Source organism: Globicephala melas, chromosome 10 (assembly GCF_963455315.2).
Source record: "Globicephala melas chromosome 10, mGloMel1.2, whole genome shotgun sequence".
Lineage (NCBI taxonomy): Eukaryota > Metazoa > Chordata > Mammalia > Artiodactyla > Delphinidae > Globicephala > Globicephala melas.
The window spans coordinates 54,354,195-54,368,143 of record NC_083323.1 but is presented as its reverse complement, the minus strand read 5'-3'; positions in this window follow the sequence as shown (position 1 = coordinate 54,368,143).

Genomic DNA, 13,949 nt, shown 5'->3' with positions numbered 1-13,949 from the left:
CTAGGAAGAGCAGACACCATTGTTTCTTATTTCTCCAGTTCTGTGTCCTAGAAACTTCATCCCAGGCAGGTACAGCCAAGAAGGCCAGGGATCCCTCCTCAGATATGGAAGGCTGAGGATAAAAGAACTCCAATTGCCCCTGCCCCAGCATGCTCAGAGAGAAGTTCCCTCTAGGAGAGACAAACCAGAGGACCACGGCTTGCCATTCCCTCCCATGACCACTCATAGAAACGGAATTTCACTTCAGGGAAAGTGAGTCACCAACTCTAGTTCTGGCACAGGGGTGCAGGGATTCTTCCCAAAGGAGAAGGCAAGCCATTTAAACAAAGAGCTCCACATCTCTGCTTAAGGGGATTGACTTTATTTGGAACAGAGTGGAGAAAAGCTTGGTTAAGGGCCTCACTGAAAGCAAGTAAAAGGATGTGATACAGTTACAGGATACAGGCAAATATCAAGCAGCTTCAAGTTTAATAGAGAGAACCAGGAAAGGTATGTCCAAGAAGAGTCCTCCTGGGATTATAGTCAAATCTACAGACTGGGAAGACTGTGCACATGCTTAACCTCAGGAGGTGATCAGAGCAGGATACAGGCAGACTTGAAACATTCTCCTATCTGTACACACATCAGTCAACAAAGGGTGGAAACAAACCAAATGTCTATCAGCAGATCAATGGATACAGAAAACATGGTATATTCCTGCAATGGAATATTATTCAGCCTTAAAAAAGGAAGGAATCCTACCATTTGCAGCAACATGGGTGAACCTGGAGGACATTATGCTAAGTGAAACAAGGCAGTCACAGAAGGACTAATACTGCATGATTCCACTTATATGAATTACTTAAATAGTCTAATTCATAGAGAATAGAACAGTAGTCACCAGCAGCCAGGGGAAGCAGGAAGTGGGGAGTTGTTTGGTATAAATTTCAGTTATGTGATACGAATTAGTTCTAGAGAAATGCTACACAGCATAGTGCCTATAGTCAACAGTTATATTGTTGTATTTTGTGCTTGAAAATTTAAGAGGGTAGATAACATGTTAAATGTCATTAACCTACCCGCTGCCCCACAAAAAACAAATAAATGAACAAAAAACACAAAGGGACACAAGGAAACTTTTGTTGATAGATATGTCTATTGACTTGATATTGTGGTGATTATTTCACGAGTATGTGCACATGCTCAAACTCATAAAGTTTTATAAATTAAGTATATGTATTTTTGTATGTCAATTATATCTCAAAACGGCTGTACTGAAAAATTCATATGCCCCTAAATGCAAAGACCAAACTACGTGTAGCAAAAACTCACAGAACTGGAAGGAGAAATAGATAATTCAACAGTAATGATTAAAGACGTTACTATTCCACTTTCAGTAAAAGATAGAACTAAGTAAAAAATCAAAAGTAAATGGAAGATGTGAAAAATACAAAGAAAATAGTACTAACAGAGATTTTTACAGCACTTTATACAGAAAAATCTGCATGAACACTGTTTTTTCAAATGTACATTGAACATTCTCCAGCATAGACTAGATACTAAGCCACAAAATAAGTCTCAATACATGTAAAAGGATGGAAATCATATAAAAAATGTTTCTGGGCCACAAAGAAATTAACTTAGAAATCAATGACAGATGGAAAATTGGGAAACTGACAGATACACAGAACTTAAAGAACATACTCTAATTAACCAATGGGAGAAAGGAGAAATTTCAAGCAAAACTAGGAAATTATTTGAGATGAATGAAAACAAATATGCAACATATCAAACCATATTGGATACAGTGAAAGCAGTGCTCAGAAGGAAATTTATAGCAGTATTTGTGTATATTAATAAAAATAAAAAGGTATATCAACTCAACAAGCTAAACTTCCAACTTAAGAAAATATAAAATAGAAGAACACAATAATCTAAATTTAAAAAAGCAAGGAAAGGGGCAGACATAATAAAGAATAGACGGGATATAAAAATAAATAGATAATTAAAGAACACTAAAGAAAGCCAACAAAATCAAAAGTTGGTCCTTTAAAAAGATGAACAAAATTGACAAAACTTTAGCTCATCTAAACAAGAGAAAAAGAGGCGATTCAAATTACAATGATCATTAATTAATCAGGATATCATTACTGACATTACAGAAATAAAAATCTTTATAAGAGAATACAATTAACAACTATATGCCAATGAATTAGATAATTAAGATGAAATGGATAAATTCCTGCAAAGACACAAAGTACTAAAACTTATCCAAGATAAAATAGAAAATGTGAACAGACTGATAACAAGTAGAGACTGAACTAGTAATTTAAAAACTATCCAAAAAGAAAAATTTAAGCCCAGCTAACTTCAGTGGTGAACTCTACCAAAAATTTAAAGAGAAATTAATATAAATCCATTACAACCTTAAAAAAAAAAAAAACAACAGAAGAGGAGAAAATCCTTCCCAACTTGTTCTATACAGCCAGTATTGCCTTGATGCCAAAGCCAGTTAAAACATCACAAGGGAACAAAACTGTGAGCTAAAATCTCCAATGAATATAGATGTGAAATCTTCAAAAAATACCAGCAAACAAATCCAGCAACATATAAAAGAATTATATACCATTACCAAGTGGGGTTTATCCCAGAAATGCATGCAAGGTTAGTTTCCCATATAAAAATCAATCAATATTTACACTATATTAATAGAATAAAAGAAAGAAACATGATCATATTGGGCTTCCCTGGTGGCGCAGTGGTTGAGAGTCCACCTGACGATGCAGGGGACGTGGGTTCGTGCCCCGGTCCAGGGGGATCCCACATGCCGTGGAGCGGCTAGGCCCGTGAGCCATGGGCGCTGAGCCTGCACATCCAGAGCCTGTGCTCCGCGACAGGAGAGGCCACAGCAGTGAGAGGCCCGCGTACCGCAAAAAACAAAACAAACAAAAAAAACATGATCATATCAATAAAGGCAGATAAAGCATTTGACAAAATCCTACATCCTTTTATGATAAAAGCACTCAACAAATCGATAGTAGAACGTAACTTTCTCAATATGATAAAGGTCATCTAACTCCCACAGGTAACATCATACTGGATGGTGAAAGCCTGAAAAATTTCACCCTAAGATCAAGAACAAGACATGGATGTTCTCTCTCACTACTTCTATTCCACATGGTACTAAAGGCACTAGCCAGCGCAATCAGGTAAGAAATATAAATAAAAGGCAAACAGATTGGAAAGAAAAAACTAAAGCTATCTCTATTCACAGATGAGATCATCTTTTATACAGAAAATCTAAAGACTTCACTAAAAATCCTAGAACTAATAAACAAGTTCAGGAAGTTGGCAAGACACAAGGTCAGTATAGAAAAATAAATTTTATTCCTACACAATAGCAATGAATATTCCAAAACTGAAATTAAGAAAGTAATTTCATTTATAATATCACTTAAAAAATTAACTCCTTAGCTATAAATTTAACAAGTACAAGGATTGTACAATAAAAATTATAAAGCATTATTGAAAACAGTGAAAGATCTATATAAATAAAAAGGTACTGCACATTCATGGATTAAAAAATTTAATACAGATAGGATGGCAATACTACCCAAATTGACTCACAGGTTAAGTACAGTTTTTATTCAAACCTTAGCTGGCTTTTTAAATTATTATTATTTTTAACCCTTGTTCACTGTGGACGGGAATGTAAATTGGTGTATCCATTATGGAAAAGAGTACGAAGGTTTCTCAAAAGTTTAAAAATAGAGCTACTATCTGATCCAGCAACTCCACTTCTGGGTATTTATCCAAAGGAAACAAAAATATTAATTTTAAAAGATACAAGCATACACATCTTCACTGCAGCATTATTTACAATAGCCAAGATATGGAAACAACCTAAGTGTCCATCAACAGATAAGCAGATAAAGAAATTGTGGTATATGTACAATGGAATATTATTCAGCCATGAAAAAGAATGAAATCTTGCCATTTGTGACAACATAGATGGATCTTGAGAGCATTCTGCTAAGGAAAATAAGTCAGTCAGAGAAAGACAAATACCATTATGATCTCACCTGTATGTGGAATCTTAAAGCAAACAAACCAAAAAAAATAACCCCCCCCCCACACACACACACACACGCACATGCACACACAAGTTCATAGATATAAAGAAAGAAACTGGTGGTTGCCAGAGGCGGTGGTTAAAGGTGAGTGAAGTGAGTAACGGGAGTAAAAAAGTACAAACTTCTAGCTATAAAATCAGTAAGTCATGAGGATGTAATGCACAGCATGGCAACGATAATAACACTGTATTGCATATTTGAAATTTCCTAAGAGGGTTGACTTAAAAATTCTGTAACTATGTATGGTGATGGACATTCACTAGATTTATTGTGGTGATTATGTCACAATATATACAAATATTGAATGTGTTTTATTGTACACCTGAAACTAACATATGTCAATTATACCTCAATTAAAAAGGAAGAAGAAATTGACAAGCTAATTCTAAAATTCACATGGAAATGCAAGGAACCCAAAGTAGCCAGAACAATCTTTTAAAAGAAGCACAAAGATGTAATACTCACACTTTCCATTTTCAAAGCTTACTATACAGCTATGGTAATCAAGATTGTATGGTACTGGCATAGTGATAAACATATAGATAAATGGAATAGAATTGACAGTCCAGAAATCTACCCTTAAGTTCAATTATCAATATTTTCAACAAGGCTTCCAAGATAATTCAATAGGGATAGAATTATCATTTCAATAAATGGTCCTGGAACAACTAGATATCAACAAATCAAAAAACAAAGCGTGGGGCTTCCCTGGTGGCGCAGTGGTCGAGAGTCCACCTGCTGATGAAGGGGACATGGGTTCATGCCCCGGTCCGGGAAGATCCCACATGCTGCGCAGCGGCTAGGCCTGTGAGCCATGGCCTCTGAGCCTGTGTGTCCAGAGCCTGTGCTCCGCAACAGGAGAGGCCACAACAGTGAGAGGCCTGTGTACCGCAAAAAAATAAAAAATAAAAAACAAAGCATGACCTCTATTAACAATATTTACAAACATTAACTCAAAAATATCCAATATATATATAAACAGTTTATACAACTCAAAATCAAAAAAACAACCCAAATAAAAATTGAGTAGAAGAACTGAATAGACATTTTTCTGAAGAGGAAATGCAGATGACCAACAGGCACATGAAAAGATACTCAACATCACTAATTATCGGGGAAATGCAAATCAAAACCACAATGAGATATCACCCCACACCTGTCAGAATGGCCATCATCAAAAAGAACACAAATAACAAATGTTGGCGAGGCTGTGGTGAAAGGGGAACCTCAGTGCACTGTTGGTGGGAACGTAAATTGGTGCAGCCACCGTGGAAAACAGTATGGAATTTTCTCAAAAAACTAAAAATAGAACTACCATATCACCCCAAAATCCCACTCTTGGGTATATATCAAAAAAAAAAACCCACTAATTTGAAAAGATGCATGCGCCTCAATGTTCACAGCAGCATCATTTACAATTGCCAAGATATGGAAGCAACCTAAGTGTTCGTCAACAGACAAATGCGTAAGGAAGATGCAGTATATATATACAATTGAATACTACTCAGCCATTAAAAAGAACAAAATTTTGCCTTTTGCAGTGTCATGGATGGACTTGGAGGGAATATGCTAAGTGAAAGAAGTCAGAGAAAGACAAATACTGTATTATATCATTTATATGTGGACATAAAAAATATAACAAACTAGTAAATATAACAAAAAAGAAACAGATTCTCAGATATAGAGAACAAACTAGTGGTTACCAGTGGGAGATGGGGAGGGGCAAAACAGAGGTAGGGGTGGTAGGGGGTACAAACTACTGGGTGTAAGATGGGCTCAAGGATGTACTGTACAACACAGAGAATATAGCTAACATTTTCTAATAACTGTAAATGGAAAGTAACCTTTAAAAATTGTACACAAAAAGCTTTTTTAAAGAATGGATACAAGATCTATTTAATAAACTAAAACTATAAAATGCTTAGAAAACCAGAGGAGTAAGTCTTGGTGGCCTGGGAGCATTCATTAGTTTCTTAGACGTGACACCAAAAGCACAAGGCAGAAAAGAAAATTATAAATTAAACAATATCAAAATTAAACACTTTTATGCCACAAATGATACCATCATGAAAGTGAAAGGATAATCCACAAAATGGGATAAATATATTAACAAATTATATTATCTAATAAGACTTGTATCCAGAATATATAAAGAACTTACACAATTCAAAACTAAAAGAGAAATAACATATTTTTAAAATGGTAAAGTATTTGAACAGAAATTTCTCCACAATAGAGATCTGTATGACCAATTAGCACATGAAAGATGTTCAACATCATTAATAACAGCAAAATGCAAAGCCACAATAAAATACCACTCATACCCATTGAGGTGGCTGTAATCAAATAGGCAGACGATAACAAGAGTTGACAAAAACAAAGAGAAATTGGAACCCTCAGGTACAGCTGCGGGCAATATTAAATGGTGAATCAACTTTGGAAAAAAGTTTGGCTGTTCCTCAAAATGTTAAAAATAGATTTACCAAATGACCAACTAACTTCACCCCTGAGTATACGCACATGAGAAATTTAAAAAATAAATGTACACAAATGTTGTACACAATGTTGTACACAAAAGTTCAAAGCAGCATTATTCATCATATTCAAAAAGTAGAAACAATCCAAATGTCCATCAACTGATAAATAGATAAGCAAAAGGTGGTATGTATGTAAAATTACTTAGTATTTGGCAATAAAAATAAACAAAATAGGTTCATACATGCTACGACATAGTGTAATATTTTGAAGTTTAACGTAAGTGAAAGAAGCCAATCACACCCCCCAAATAAATATGTTGTGTTATTCCATCTATATAAAATGTCCAGAATAGGTCCATTTACAAGGATAGAATGTACATCAGTGGTTGACACTGGTTGCATGGATATTGGAGGGAAATAAAGAATGACTGGTTAATAGGTACAGGGTTTCTTTTAGAGGGAAGGGAATGTTCTAAATTATATTATCGCAATGACTTATAACTCTGTGAATATACTAAAAAAAACCCTGAATTTTACACTTTAAATGGGTGAATTATATGATATGTGAGTCATATCTCAATAAAGCTGTTAAAAGGAAGACGAAAGAAATTGGGATGAGCTGTAGTGAGATATTCAGTTAAAAGGACAGGGATGTTGATCTGAACCCCGAAGCTTATTTGTCTTAGTGAAAACTATACATTAAACATCTATAAATCCTATGTAGTTTTCTGCAAATCATTATGGGCTCACCCAAAATAGATCTTTTGCACCTCCAAATTTTTCTTTACCAAATATAGTTCTGGTGCCCAGTTATTCAGAAGGACTTAATGGAATCTCAAAACTTACATATACTACTTTTATGTCTTCTTATCTGCCCTTACCATTTTTACCTTTTGATTTTATTGCTTGTGATAATTAAAATATATCTATTTCTATTAAGAAAACTGTTATCTAATATTCAGTTAAATATAATCCATTTTTGCCAGATAAACTTGTTATTTGTTAAAAAATAAAAATAAAACATACTAACTCCTCTCCAATAATCTTAGTCTTAATTATATCCACCTTTTAAAAATCCTTTAGGCAGTGTTTTTTTCTTTTAAATCGACAAATAAAGGAAATAGCACATATTACAAAATAATTATCATTATTTAAAAAGTAGATTTTTTTACTAGATTATTCTATAATGCCCTATAAATTTTTCTCAGTAAAGGTCTTCATTTTCTTACTATGATTCTAACATTAATCAATTTTTGTTGCTCTTACCTTTCCCCTGCAAGCTTTATATAAGCTATTATTGTACTTTTATTAGTGCTTGATTTTCCTCTTTTTCTCTTTCCAACTTTTGATTTCTCCTCTGTTTTGTTCTTATCCAGCATCAATCTTTCCAATGCAAAATACTGTTTATTTTGCCTACTGCTATTTTCAAGGAAATTACAATCTATCAAGTTTTAGGTATAGTACCTATCCACTGATTTTAGCATTATTTGAAAGCTAGACAATTTAAAATCTTCTACCATTCTATCAAACTCAACAGATTTATTACTAAATCTATCCATATCCCGGGATAAAGTGTACTTACATATCTGCTGGTAGTGTGTACTCATATTTTTATCAATCTTATAATTGTTTTTGTATCATAATTTGTTTTGTTTTCTCACCACCTTCTGTGGGAGACATACAAAGCATTGTATAAACAGGTGAAAAACACAAGAAGTGAGGGTAAAGTAATGTAGTTCAGGAGAGGAACCAACCCAATAAAGTATTTCCAAAATTTTCTCTAACTATTCAATCCCTTCAGAGAGAATAAAGAAAGAATATGCTTCAATTTTCTATTCCAAAATAACTTCTTATGAAACTAATTATATATTTATCAACAACACTTTCTTGTTTTGAACATAAATTAGGCTATCACGTAATTAAAAAACTTCATGCCTCACAACATTGTCAATTAACTATAACTCAATTTTAAAACAGTTTAAAAAAACCAATACAGCCATTGTAAAAAAAATTAAAATAAAATGTTATGAGAATTAAAAAAACAACAACACTCCATGCCTGAGCTGCCTACACACACACACACACACACACACACACACAAACGAAGACATGTAATTTTAGTCCCTCCACTGTTTATCTTCACAAAGTTAAAAATCAACCGTAAAACAAGACAGGCTGTCTCCTCCTCTGATATACTACCAGTCAATCATGAGATTGTTGTTTCAGTAATTCTGCTTAGTCAGTATCTCCTGACAGAATGAAAGTATGAAAATGAAATACAGTACATTGATTTGGACTTGAAAATGCTGCAACCCATAACCATAAATACGGCTTCATTTCTATAAAAATGAGTAAAAAGACCTGTATGTTTTTACATGTAATCTAACAAGTGAAAGGTTGTTATACTTATTAGGTAATAAGTATAATGCTTATGATGTAAAGTATAATGCTTATGATGTAAAAGTTTGTATTTTTAGATATTAGGCTTTTTACTATTATTTTATTTAATCCTAATTCTCTGTAGCAAAATATCAAGTAGATAGCCTCCAAAAAGCCACTTTTTGTTCTCATATTCCCTTTACCTTAACCTGAAGTACTTTTGCCACTATTCTTTCCATTATCAATTTTTAGAACAGTGGCATTATAAGTGCTCTGATATACAGTGCATAAGAAATTGCTTGAATTAAAATACCTGGAAAGTTCACATGTACGGTAAATTTTAAAAGAAGAAAAATGCTCCATTATCAGAAAGTTATTTCCACTTATTTCCACATGCCTATAAATTAATAGTTCTGCGTTGCCATTAGAATAAAAATGCTCTTAAAATGGCCCTCTAAGTTGTACTCTTATCCTTAAAGAAAGGTAACAAATAAATGCAGAAAGGTACATTTATTACAAGTGTACACTCCTTTAGGCATTGATTGGTAGGACATTTTACATTTAAATAACACAGCTGTTTTGTGCCTCAGTATCATAGCACTCCACTCTCCACCTCTGATTTTAGAACACACACACAATTGTTAAACTGCCCAGAGTGATCATTAGGACTAGAAGATTGACATCAAATAGGCCAGCTGTGGCCCCTTAAGTCAAGGATAACAACATTTAAGTACCTTAGCCAAACCAACTATACAAACATCACAAAACTTCGCAGCAATTACTAGCCTAAAATTTCCAATTGTTTTTTAGAAAATTAATTTAATTCATGCTGTAACTGTAATTTCCATTTGTTACTTTCACCTATTTTAGACTAGTACACAAGTTGAGACTTTGGAACTTCAGTAGTTTTTATCACATCAACCTCAATGAAAAACCATAACACATCAAGTGTCTTCTACTCTGAATGACTTTCAAGTGCTGCACTAAGTCACAAATTGTTCCTTATTTGGAAGGAGAAGTTTTCAATACTTGTTTTTGATGTTCACAGTTTTTATATATACGATGAAGATATGTTCTTGGAGAAAGTATCCTGTGCCACTTACAGATATATAAAACATAGAGAAGGAATGTGCAAGTAAACATATGATAATATGTGAGATTTTTTATGATTCAAGTCGATTTCTGGTCAGAATATTTCAAATCAGACATTGCACAGAAAATCCAATCGGTGGGGAGACTGCCATAATTAATATAAGAATTATTTCTTCGGTCCTCTAAATTTATACTCAGAAGACCCTAACACATTCATAGAATAATGTGGAACTCAATTCACTACCAAGACAAGAATATACCAACTAACTAGTCAAACAAATTTTACATGATTTTCTGTTGTATTATTTGATCAAATAACTGGATCATGTAGCCCAATGAAAATCCAAAACTGGAATTATGAATATTAAAAAATAAAAAGAATGCCTTCTTAACAGATGAGTTCCACAGACTTCTTAGCAATCTAAGATATTAATAAATGTTAAGCCATTAAATTCTTCTAAAGTTTATGAATATTTATATGTAGTATTGTACTGACATCTTTGCAAACTTTTCCTTGGGCCAATTAAATCAATTTTCTAAAACCAACTGCTAATAATTATACACATTGAAATATCACAAGAATCATTCTCTTTGAATTTTTTCCAACTTACTGTCTGAATTATGTTTTTCTTCCATCCACTCATATAAAAATGTGCAAAGGCACATGCATTACAAAATAATAATCCCCTAAAGGTTTAGTAATCAAAACCATGTTATAACGTAAACTTGAACATTCGTAAATGTTCAAAACCAGAGCCAATATATGTGATAAAAATGGCATTTTAAAATCAGTGGGGAAGAGACAGATTATTCTATAACTCTACTGACCACTGGGAGAAATAACACAATGCAACACACTAGATTACATGCTCATAGTAATAGTTAAATGTAAACCATATTTTAATTGATTTAGTCTTTGCCAAAGGTATGTATCAATATTTGGGGACAAAGAGGAATTTAAATCATGAACTCACAATGTCACCTATCCTAGAAATCTCTCTAAATGTAACAACAATAACAACAAAAAAAAAAATGCTGAGTCCAAAATTTCTGAATACTTACCTTCTATCAGTCGGGAGAAAGTTTTTCAGAATATATCTGTAAAAGAAGAATTCATAAATAAAAAGGTAACGTTAGTATATAATAATTAAAATCTTTATCTTTTAAACAAGTATATATTTTTTTTTTTACATCTTTATTGGGGTATAATTGCTTTACAATGGTGTGTTAGTTTCTGCTTTATAACAAAGTGAATCAGTCATACATAAACATATGTTCCCATATGTCTTCCCTGTTGCATCTCCCTCCCTCCCACCCTCCCCATCCCACCCCTCCAGGCTGTCACAAAGCACCGAGCCAATATCCCTGTGCCATGCGGCTGCTTCCCACTAGCTATCTACCTTACTGCGTTTGTTAGTGTGTATATGCCCATGACTCTCTCTCGCCCTGTCACAGCTCACCCTTCCCCCTCCCCATAACCTCAAGTATAAAGGCAAAACAAAAAGAAAATGTGTCAAATAATTAAACCATGATAGATGAAAGGCTGATGCCCTTCATAAATAATGTGCTCTTACAAGTCAATTTTTAAAAGTGGGCGGCCCCAAAAGAAAAATGAAGAAAGTTGTCAAAAGACAATCACAAAATAACTATAAATGATCATTAAACATAGAAAGAAATGAGAAATCTCATAAGTGATCAAAAGTTCAATCAAGGAAATGTGCACTGAAACACAAAGGTAAATATTTTTCTCCTCTGCAACTCGCAAATACACATATATATAGTCTTTGCCCCTGAAGGTACACACACACACATATGCACACGCATGTGGCACACACAAGGCATTTCTTGTGATGATGAAGAAATAAGTTCATTCATCACTGGCACAATCTTTCCGGAAGACAAAGCTCTCAATTTAGCCATTCTACTTCTACATTTAGCCAAAAATGTACTTAAAATAAGCGTGAAAAACTGAAGTTTTGATCAGTTTGCAAAGTATGATCCCGTTTTTCTAAAAACTGTTCATATGAATGCACTTGAATAGGAAATTGGGCATAAATACATCAAGATACCCGTAGTGGATATACTGGGTTTGGCATTATGGGTGACAATTTTTTATATGTGCTTATTACATATTTTCAGAAGTTTTTAGAATATTATTTTGTAATTAGGTTAAATTTCAATTTTCAAATGATGATATTCCTCTACGTAAGGATGTTTCTTGCTTTAAATATGGTTCCAAAGTATTTTTTAAAAGATAAAGAAAAATAGTGTATGTCTGAATGTGTATTTTCATTGGTTTTGTTTCATTGTTCCCACAGCACAGAAGTCATTTGAAGACAAAATCTTTAGCTTTGCCATAATGTATTCTTTTATTTACTGTAAAATACTGAGTTATCTATTAATGGCCAAACAAGCTCATATCACATCTCAAAGTTAAAGGAAAATACTGTTATGTGTTCTGAATAATATTTTCTAGGGCATGTATATATATATATTTTTTTCATTCAAAACCCTCTGTCAGTTCCACAGAAATCATTCATATTCTACATTTATTCTTCAATCCACGTAACACTGAAAATCAAGAATTTCCATCTCTGTTAAAGCAATCACACAATAGAATTCAGGTCCATTCCACAGAATATAGTATATTCTTATTAAAAGAGTGATTTTTAAATGTGATATAATTATATAAAGACCTATAATATTTTTATCCTGATAATACAGTAAAATGTTGGAGAGTAACTGAGGCTCCAAATATGGATTGCCATGCATCTACTAAGTTGTATTTATTTTCATAAATTCTACTCCAGAGCCTGAATGCTGACCTACTGATATCAGGTGTTTGGATTACTCTAATTGTGAGGAATATACATGCACAAGTACTGAGGGGGAATGGAGAAAGTCCTCCTGACCAGATGCTTCATATGCATAATGAATAACAGCCTCAGGTGACACTGATCCAGAAAAGTAAGCCAGCAGAGATAGTAACATTAAGATATCCAGTGTCACCTTAGAGTCTAGAGAGAATATTTAGCTTCACAGGAGACTCCAAGGTGAGCTCCAAGCTTCAGAGACTAAAATGCTGTCTTATGCATCACACTGGGCTTGTTATTTATTATAAAACTTGATGATACCCATACTGACAGACTGGACAGATACTAGCCAAGTGCACCTGTGAAAGGTACAAGGTTACTGTAACAGCTGAGCTGAGAAAACACATCTGACAAATGGGAGAGTAGAAAGTACAATTCACATTATTTATCTTGCCCAAGACCACATGTGGTATAATACCCTGGAGAAATAATATTTCCAGAAACAGATTTTCAAGAATTGTAATTCAAACATTTTTTAATATTATGTACCAGTTAATAAACATTTTTGTTTCGCTTTTTTGAAAAATCAAAAAGATTGAAGTTTTATTGTAATAAAATAAAGAGAAGAAGTTTGAAAACTAAAAATTTCCTTTCAAAGCTGTGCATTAACATGTGATTGTGTTTACTTCAAAACTAGTCAGATGGCATGGCTTAGTGGAACAAAGTGGCAATATACTGTGAAGTATCCTTGGATCTGTGCAGTTCTAGTTAATAACCACCCCTCCTCAATTTTATATAACACAGGATGATAACTGTGTTTGGAAAATAATAGATGGTAGACAAACAGAGAAATAATTTCCACTTCAGCAACCTGCAGAGGTACTACGCAGCTTAACTTCAGAGCAGAAAATCCAGGCTGGAAGAACTGATATTCAAAGGTGCAGTAATGGGATGTTTAAATATGTTAGCCCTGCGCTGTCCCTTCATATTTTTTATAAGCACTGCATAATGTTTGGTCTCCCGTAGGGCTGCCTGAGACAGTGGTTTTCAATGGGACAAGTTATAAATACTGTCCT